The sequence below is a fragment of the Pinus tabuliformis genome, chromosome J (genome assembly GCF_031772625.1).
Source record: "Pinus tabuliformis cultivar Carrire ecotype Pingquan chromosome J, CPIR1, whole genome shotgun sequence".
In the NCBI taxonomy this organism is placed as follows: Eukaryota; Viridiplantae; Streptophyta; class Pinopsida; order Pinales; family Pinaceae; genus Pinus; species Pinus tabuliformis.
In genome coordinates, this window is record NC_142295.1 from 1,390,164,041 (window position 1) to 1,390,173,015 (window position 8,975).

An 8,975-nucleotide genomic window follows, 5' to 3' on the forward strand; every position below is an offset into this window, starting at 1 on the left:
TAACATGACTCATGAAGAAGAGGAAGAAATGCTACATGATATATCAAAATTACAAGAACAAGTGCAACAAATGTGACGCTCACAAAAGCTAACAGAAGCTAAGATAAGTGGCGTGGAATCTAAGATAAATGGCGTGGAATCTAAGATAAATGGCATGGAATCTAAGATAAAGGGCATGGAAGCTAATATGGAGGATTTGATGGTAAATTTGAAGATAGATTTGAAGACAGACATGGAAGAATTGAAGAACTTGCTACAAGAAAGGGTCACTAATGGTGAAAAGGTAGTAAAGGAAACTCATGATGAGAACAAAAGAAATGTTAATCATGATTCCATAGACTCTAATGTTGGATCGAAGACTCACCATGTTCCAAAAATCGATATGAGGAAGTTTGATGGCAAGGATCCCGCCACATGGATATTACAGATGGAGCAATTCTTCGATCTCAATAATGTGCAAAACACACAAAAGGTACGTATGGCAACTTTATATTTGGAACCAAATCAGTTTGTATGGTATCAATGGCTTTGTTCTCGAAAACAATTTATCACTTGGGCAATTTTTACGGAAGAATTGATAGCACATTATGAGGATACAAAAAGCAACACTTTTTTTAGCCAATTGATAAGTCTCAAACAAAAGGGTTCAATAATGGAGCACATTGAGGAGTTCCAAAAATTGAACATAAGGGTAAAAGATATTCCAGAGGAGCATAGGATTGATGTGTTCATAGTGTCTTTAAAGGATAATATCCAACATGATGTGCACCTTTGGGAACCTGATTCATTAGAGAAGGCATTCAGGTTAGCAAGATGGAAAGCAAAATTATGGCAACTAGGAAGCATACCATTCACAACTATAAAGATGGAAGTGTTGTTGCCTATAGTCTTCCACAACCTACAAGGTTGACACCACAACAATTGGAAGAAAAAAGAGCAAAAGGGCTTTGTTACAATTGTGGTAGCAAATACACAAAAGGTCATAAGTGTGCTGAGAAGAAATTATTCTACATAGATTGTGAAGAGGAAGAAGAAAAGGAGCAAGAAAGGTCAAAAGAAGAGGATATATTCCAGGAACAAAGCCTAGATGAAGAACAAATAAATCCGACCATATCTTGTAATGCATTGGTGGGAATTACCACTCCTCAAACCATCAAGATAGAAGGACAAATCAAGAAGAAAAAGGTAATAGTGTTGATTGATTCAGGAAGCACCCACAATTTTATTCATTGTAGGGTAGCAAAAGAATTGAATTGCTTCCTATATCCAGCACCAGAGTGTCAAGTGATGATTGCAAATGGAGGAACAATAAATTGTTCTGGAAAGTGCCATAATATCAAGCTATCCATGGGAGAATATGTATTGACTAGCCCAATGCTTTCCATTCCAATGGGAGGTGTTGATGTTGTACTAGGAGTCCAATGGCTACAATCCTTGGGTACAATAGCTTTTAATTTTCAAGAACTTTTCATGAAATTTTCTGTGGAAGGAAAGGAAGTTGAATTAAGGGGTATTGCAGGGAAACCAGGAAAGATAATCAGCTCTAATGGCATGACAAAGCTTCTAAAAAAAGAGCAAAGAGGTGTAATTGCACAATTATGTTCGCTAGATGTTTCCACATTGGAATCATCTATTTCTCCAGATCTCCAAAAAGTCCTGGACAATCATTCCAAGGTATTTGAGACTCCCAAAGGTCTCCCACCTATGCGTGATCATGATCATGCTATTCATCTGATTCCAGGAAGTGTTCCTCCAAACATCAGGCCGTACAGATATCCATATGTCCAAAAAAGTGAAATTGAACGTATGGTTGCAGAAATGCTAGAGGCTGGTATAATTCAACCGAGTCAAAGTTCTTTCTCAGCTCCAGTAGTATTGGTGCACAAGAAGGATGGATCATGGCGCATGTGTCCAGATTATAGGGAGCTCAACAAGCTCACTATTAAAGATAAGTTCCCCATTCCTGTCATTGATGAATTACTGGATGAATTGCATGGATCAATTTACTTCACCAAGTTGGATCTTCGTTCGGGATATCATCAAATCAGAATGAAGATTGAAGACATTCTGAAAACGGCATTTAGAACTCATGAGGGTCATTATGAATTTTTGGTCATGCCTTTTGGCCTTACCAATGCACCTTCAACATTTCAAGGTTTGATGAATTCAATTTTCAAACCATTCCTTAGAAAATTTGTGTTAGTATTTTTTGATGATATACTAATCTACAGCAAGTCTTGGAAGGATCATGTTGAACATGTTGACAAGGTGCTACAACTATTGGAGGAGAAACAATTATATGCAAAAAGATCCAAATGTTTCTTTGGAGTCCAGGAGGTGGAATATTTGGGTCATATTGTATCTCATGAAGGAGTTAAGGTAGACCCTAGCAAAATTAAAGCCATTAAGGAATGGAAAATCCCCACATCCATAAAGCATCTGCGAGGATTTCTTGGGTTGACAGGGTATTATCGCAAGTTTGTTAAGAATTATGGGAGAATAGCAGCACCTCTAACAACATTATTGAAGAAAGATTCATTTTCATGGACTCCGGAAGCAACAAAGGCCTTTAAACATCTTAAAGAGGCAATGTGCCAAGCACCGGTCTTAGCTACACCGGACTTCACAAAAACCTTTATTGTGGAATGTGATGCTTCAGGAAATGGAATTGGTGCTGTTCTAATGCAAGATGAAAGACCCATTGCTTTTGAAAGTCGTCCAATCAAGGGAAAGTTTTTAAGCAAAGCTATTTATGAGAAGGAAATGTTGGCAATACTCCATGCACTTAAGAAATGGCGACCCTACCTAATGGGAAGACACTTCAAGGTAAAAACAGATCATGATAGCCTTAAATACTTTTTAGAACAAAGATTATCCTCTGAAGAGCAACAAAAGTGGGTCACAAAGATGTTGGGTTATGACTTTGAAATCATCTACAAAAAAGGGAAGCAAAATGTGGTGGCAGATGCACTCTCAAGAAAGGATGAGGATATGGAAGCATTGTTGTGTGCCATTTCTATTATCCAACCAGATTGGATAAACGAAGCAAAGGAGGAATGGAAGAATGACGAAGAAGTGTGGGCACTTATTCGAAAGCTACAACAAGATTCCAGTACTTCTGATACATTTAGCTGGCAAAATGATTCGTTATGGTACAAAGATCGCTTATACCTCTGTAAGAATTCCCAGCTAAAACAAAAGATTCTTATGGAATTGCACACTTCTCCCTTAGGAGGGCACTCAGGATTTTTAAAAACTTACCACAGGGTTAAGAAGGAATTTTTTTGGGATGGCCTTAAATCAGATATTCAAAAGTTTGTGGCAGAATGTTTGGTTTGCCAACAAAATAAAGTTGAAACAATTAAGACACCGGGTCTATTACAACCTTTATCCATTCCAAGCCAACGTTGGGAGGAGGTTTCAATGGATTTTATCACAGGTTTACCCAAGTCTGAGGGAAAGAGTGTCATCATGGTGGTAGTTGACAGACTTACCAAGTATGCACACTTTTGTGCATTATCACATCCATTTAAAGCCAGTACAGTTTCTACTGCATTTATGGAAACAGTTCAAAAGCTACATGGAAACCCAAAGATTATTGTAAGTGACAGAGATCCCATTTTCACTGGAAATTTTTGGACAGAATTATTTTCTTGTCTTGGTACTCAGTTAGCTCATAGCTCATCTTATCATCCTCAATCTGATGGGCAAACTGAGATAGTAAACAAATGTTTGGAAGGATATCTTCGTTGCTTTGTATCTGATAAACAGACACAATGGGTCAAATGGTTGCCTCTGGCTGAATGGTGGTATAACACTTCCTTCCATACAGCAACAAAAATGACCCCATTTATGGCACTTTATGGGTATCAACCACCATCAATCACATCATATTTAAGAGAAAATTCTAAGGTTCAGGCAGTGGAACATCACATCGAACATCAACAACAAGTCCTCCAACTCTTAAAGGATAACCTCGTGTTGGCACAAAATAGAATGAAACAACAGGCAGATCAACATCGCAGTGAAAGAAGTTTTGATGTAGGTGATTGGGTATTCCTACGGCTACAACCATATAAGCAAATGTCCCTAAAGCAAGCTAAGAAGGATAATAAATTATCACCAAAGTATTATGGTCCGTACAAGGTGTTGGAAAAGATTGGTACTATGGCATACAAATTGGAGCTTCCTGCAGCTTCTCGATTGCACCCAGTTTTCCATGTTTCATGTTTAAAGAAGGTTATAGGCGACAAGCTCCCAGTTCAAACAATATTGCCAGAACTTGATGAAGAAGGAAAAATTATATTGGAACCGGAAGCAGTCACAGAAACAAGAACTCGACAGCTATGAAATCGATCAATTTCAGAGTATCTTATCAAGTGGAAGAACTTATCCACTGAAGATTCCACATGGGAGGATGAGAATTTTATGCAGAAGTATCCAGAACTGCTCAAGCGTTGAGGACAACACTTTTTTGAAGGAGAGGGGCATGTTGGGTCCCTATAATACTAGTGATTACTCCATTACTATTGTAGTTATACCCCTTATTTATATTGTTGTGCCCCTATTACCCCCATATTGTTATTTCTATGCCCCTATTACCCCCATATTGTTATTTTTGTGCCCCATAGAATCCCTCTATTGTTATTTTTGTGGCTTTATATTATTATTATTAGGTCGGCTGGATTAAATTGTGACTCCTTAGACTCCTATATATAGAAAGGAGGTTTTGTCATTTGTATCATCCAAGAATTGTTCATTTATGTAATGTAAAAGAGGTTGCCCCCTCGAAGAGGCTGAATTCTAAGGCGTTGATCTATCTTTTCTATGTTTTCTTGAGCTGGTTTCATAACAATTGCTTATTAAGATCAGATGGGCACCTTGCCAAAAGAACAATATCGTCAGCATAAAGAAGAAGGATGACGACTATCACAGCTAAGATCATGCCATCACATCCTGCTTCCTCTAAATAGCCTTCGAGCTTATCGATGTAAATGCCAAATAGGGTAGGGGAGAGGGGGAAACCTTGTTTAACTCTGATGTTACACTTAATATCTTTCGACCACCCTTCATTGCTCTTTAGCTTGGCAATTACATTCTCGTATAACCTTATAGCGGCAGCTCTCAACTTGAGAGGAACCTTTAGCTCTTCTAATCTATTCCAAAGGTTGTATCTAGGAACCGTATCGAAAGCCTTTCTAAAGTCCACAAAGAAACAAAATAAATTGGATTTATCATTACGACATTCCTCCACAATGATCCTAAGCGTAACAAGGTGGTCTATTGTTGAGTGATGCCTTCTGAAACCTGCTTGGCCTTTAGCCCGCTTACCTTCACTTTCAAGCCATATGCTTAACTTCTTTTCCAAGATACTACCATATAACTTGGCTAAGAGAGGGCTGATCATAATTGTTCGATAATTAGAGGGGTTATTTGTATCCCCACTTTTAAAAATAGGGATAATGAGGCTCTCAGTCCTAGGTTTAGGGAACCCTTGCTTGACTGCTTGATTGAAAAGCTTGTGGATGTGGAGGATGAGGACAGGACCTCCAATTTTTAAGATTTTTGCTTGGTAACCTTCGATGTCCTTAGCTTTCCCATTAGCGAGGCGATTAACCCCAAACTTAATGTCTTCTAAAGAGAAAACTTCTTTCGTTGTGAGAAAGGTTTCTAAATTATCCATGACATTTGGAGATTCATAAAGCTTTTTAAGATAGGAATTCCAATCGTGGAGAGCAATTTTATTATTATCCTTAGTCTTCCTAGTTAGAATCTGCCTCCAAAATTTCTTAGGAGCTACCTTAGAGAGGTGTAAGAGATTCTCCTGTCTTTGACGAATGTACTGCCTGTTTTTCCTTTTAGTTAGGGCTTTGTATATTTTTATCTTGTCCATTTTAAGAGATTCATCAATAGCTTCCTTAATTGCTCTCCTTGCACTTTTACAATCTTTGTCATACCATGGATTGGTTTTGCTATTTCTTTTATTATTTGAAACTTCAATTGAGAACTTCTTAATAGAATATGAGAGGGTTGTAGTAAAATTATGATAGAGGTCTTCTATTTTGTCTATATTAGATAAAGGAAGCAAATTAGTTTTTAATTCATTTAGAAAGAGATCATTTTTATTTCTATCAAATATTAAGTTCTTTTGGTTATAAGTATTATTTTCTATGGGAACTCTATGCATGACAAAATTGAGAGTTATAAGTAAAGGCCTATGATCAGAGTCAGGTTCGTGGTCGTTTAAGATGTCAAAATTTATTATTTCGTTGTATAATGGGAGATCGGAAATAACGTAGTCTACCACACTGCTACCAAGTCCATGGATGCAGGTCATCTTGCTAGAATTGGGCCACTTCTTTAGACCGTTGCAAATTATGAGATCCTGAGCACTACAGAGCTTGACTAGCTCCGACCCAAACAAATTTTCCCCGAGATCTTCAGAGTTCCTTCTGTACCTGCTAGCCAGAGTAGGGTCTTCGTCTAACCAAAGAGGATTAGGGTTGGAATGATTGCTTAGAATAATAGCTTGGTTGTTTGAAGTTCGAGCATTAAAGTCACCTATTAAAAGGATATTACCGTCATTCCTTAGGCTAGAAATATCATTCTCTAAACCATTATAAGGGTTAGTTTTATCTAGATTCTTCTTCTTATAGAAGTTAGAATTAATGGGGGGAAATAACATATTTCTATGTAGGACTTTTTATTATTAATGTCTTTGATCTCTATCGAACTATATTGGTTGTGAGGGTCATTTTTATAAATCCTAACATGGGGGGAGATTTTCTTCTTAATGTAACAAGCTATTCCCCCAATGCCTCTACGGGAGGATCGCTTGTTCCAGGTAGACCATAGCGTAAAGCCATCTATGTTAGGGACATTAGATTCTTCGTGCTCCCAAGTTTCAACAAGCAAAATAATATCAACATCAGTTGAAATCCAACTTAGCTTGGGGCCTTTGTTCCATGGGAAGCACCGACAATTCCAGGAAAGGATCCGGAGCATGTTTAATTGCTATTGATTATATATTTTTGGTTTCTATCTCGAATAAAGGCTTTTCTATTTCAGATTACTGCCCATTTTCCTTCCTTTCTAGCTTCTTTTACCTTTTGAACCTCCTTTCTTAATTCTGCTTGGTCTTCTGGAATGAGATCTTCATTTATGAATATTCCCGTTCCTTTTAGACTTGAGGTTTTACTAAGTATGTTGTGCTTATGATCAGTGGAGCTCACCTTTATGCGGATTAGTCTTCCTTTATTCTCAGTTAATTTCCCCAACCTTGTTGCTTCTGTGAGACACAATGTTTCAATTTGTAATCTATTATGTAGTTCTGTCTAGGCTAAGGCTAAAGTGTCCTCATCTACTTCCTCTTTTAAACTGAATATTATAAGGTTTAAGGCCCTTTTGTTACAATCGTGGTCTAATTCTATTAATTTTTTCATTTCATCTTTAATTGGTTTGATATCTAACTTATCTACCACATGATTTAGGGTGAGGCGGCTATTAACATTTTCTTCTAGTTCTTTAATCATGTCTTTCATTTTAAGACTCTCTAAAGTATCAGCATCTCCTTGTTGGGATGGTTGGTTAGTATCTTGGTTATGTTTTTCTATAACCTGCAGTCTAGTCTCCATTGCCTCCATTTTATTCTCTAGCAGTTCTATTTTATTTTCTATTTGTTTTTGGATCGTGTCTTCAAGAGATGCAAATTTATTTTCCAGCATGGCTTCTAACTCTTTTTGTAGCTTGGCTTCTCTTTCTTCTCTACGTTTCTCTAAAGACTCTATATACTCATAAAGGCCTTGTAGAGTAATTGTGCTAGGTCTTCCCTTGGTAATCTTTGGTAACTGTGGTGAAATATTCATACTTGAAATTATATGAGCAAATATGTATTAGAAAAAAGAAAAAGATAAGGAATGTGTGCACCTGATATCAGAAAACCTGACTGCAGATCGCCCGTCTGCCCTTGGTAATCTCTAGTAACTGACTGCAGATCGCTCGTGCCCACCGCAACCCACAGACTCTTTCACCGAGCATCAGAACACTTTCACCGAAGAATATATAGAGTATGTTTTTAACAATTTCACCGAGCCTCAGAACTCTTTCACCGAAGAATATATGCGAAGAATATATAGAGTATGTTTTTAACTCTTTCACTGAGCCTCAGAACACTTTCACCGAAGAATATATGCGAAGAATATATAGAGTAAGAATATATGCCAAGAATATATAGAGTACGTTTTTAACTCTTTCACCGAGCCTCAGAACACTTTCACCGAAGAATATATAGAGTACGTGTTTAACATTTTCACCGAGCCTCAAAACACTTTCACCGAAGAATATATGCAAAGAATATATAGAGTAAGAATATATGCCAAGAATATATAGAGTATGTTTTTACCTCTTTCGCCGAGCCTCAAAACTCTTTCACTAAAGTATATATAGAGTATGTGTTTAACTTTTTCACCGAGCAACACTTTCACCGAAGAATATATGCGAAGAATATATAGAGTAAGAATATATGCCAAGAATATATAGAGTATTTTTTTAACTCTTTCACCGAGCCTCAGAACACTTTCACCGAAGAATATATAGAGTACGTGTTTAACTTTTTCACCGAACCTCAGAACACTTTCACCGAAGAATATATAGAGTAAGAATATATGCCAAGAATATATAGAGTATGTTTTTAACTCTTTCACCGAGCCTCAGAACTCTTTCACCGAAGTATATATAGAGAACGTGTTTAACTTTTTCACCGGAGTATATATAGAGTACGTGTTTAACTTTTTCACCGAGCCTTAGAACACTTTCACCGAAAAATATATGCGAAGAATATATAGAGTAAGAATATATGCCAAGAATATATAGAGTATGTTTTTAACTCTTTCACCAAAGTATATATAGAGAACGTGTTTAACTTTTTCACTGAGCTTCAGAACACTTTCACCGAAGAATATATGCAGCAATATGAA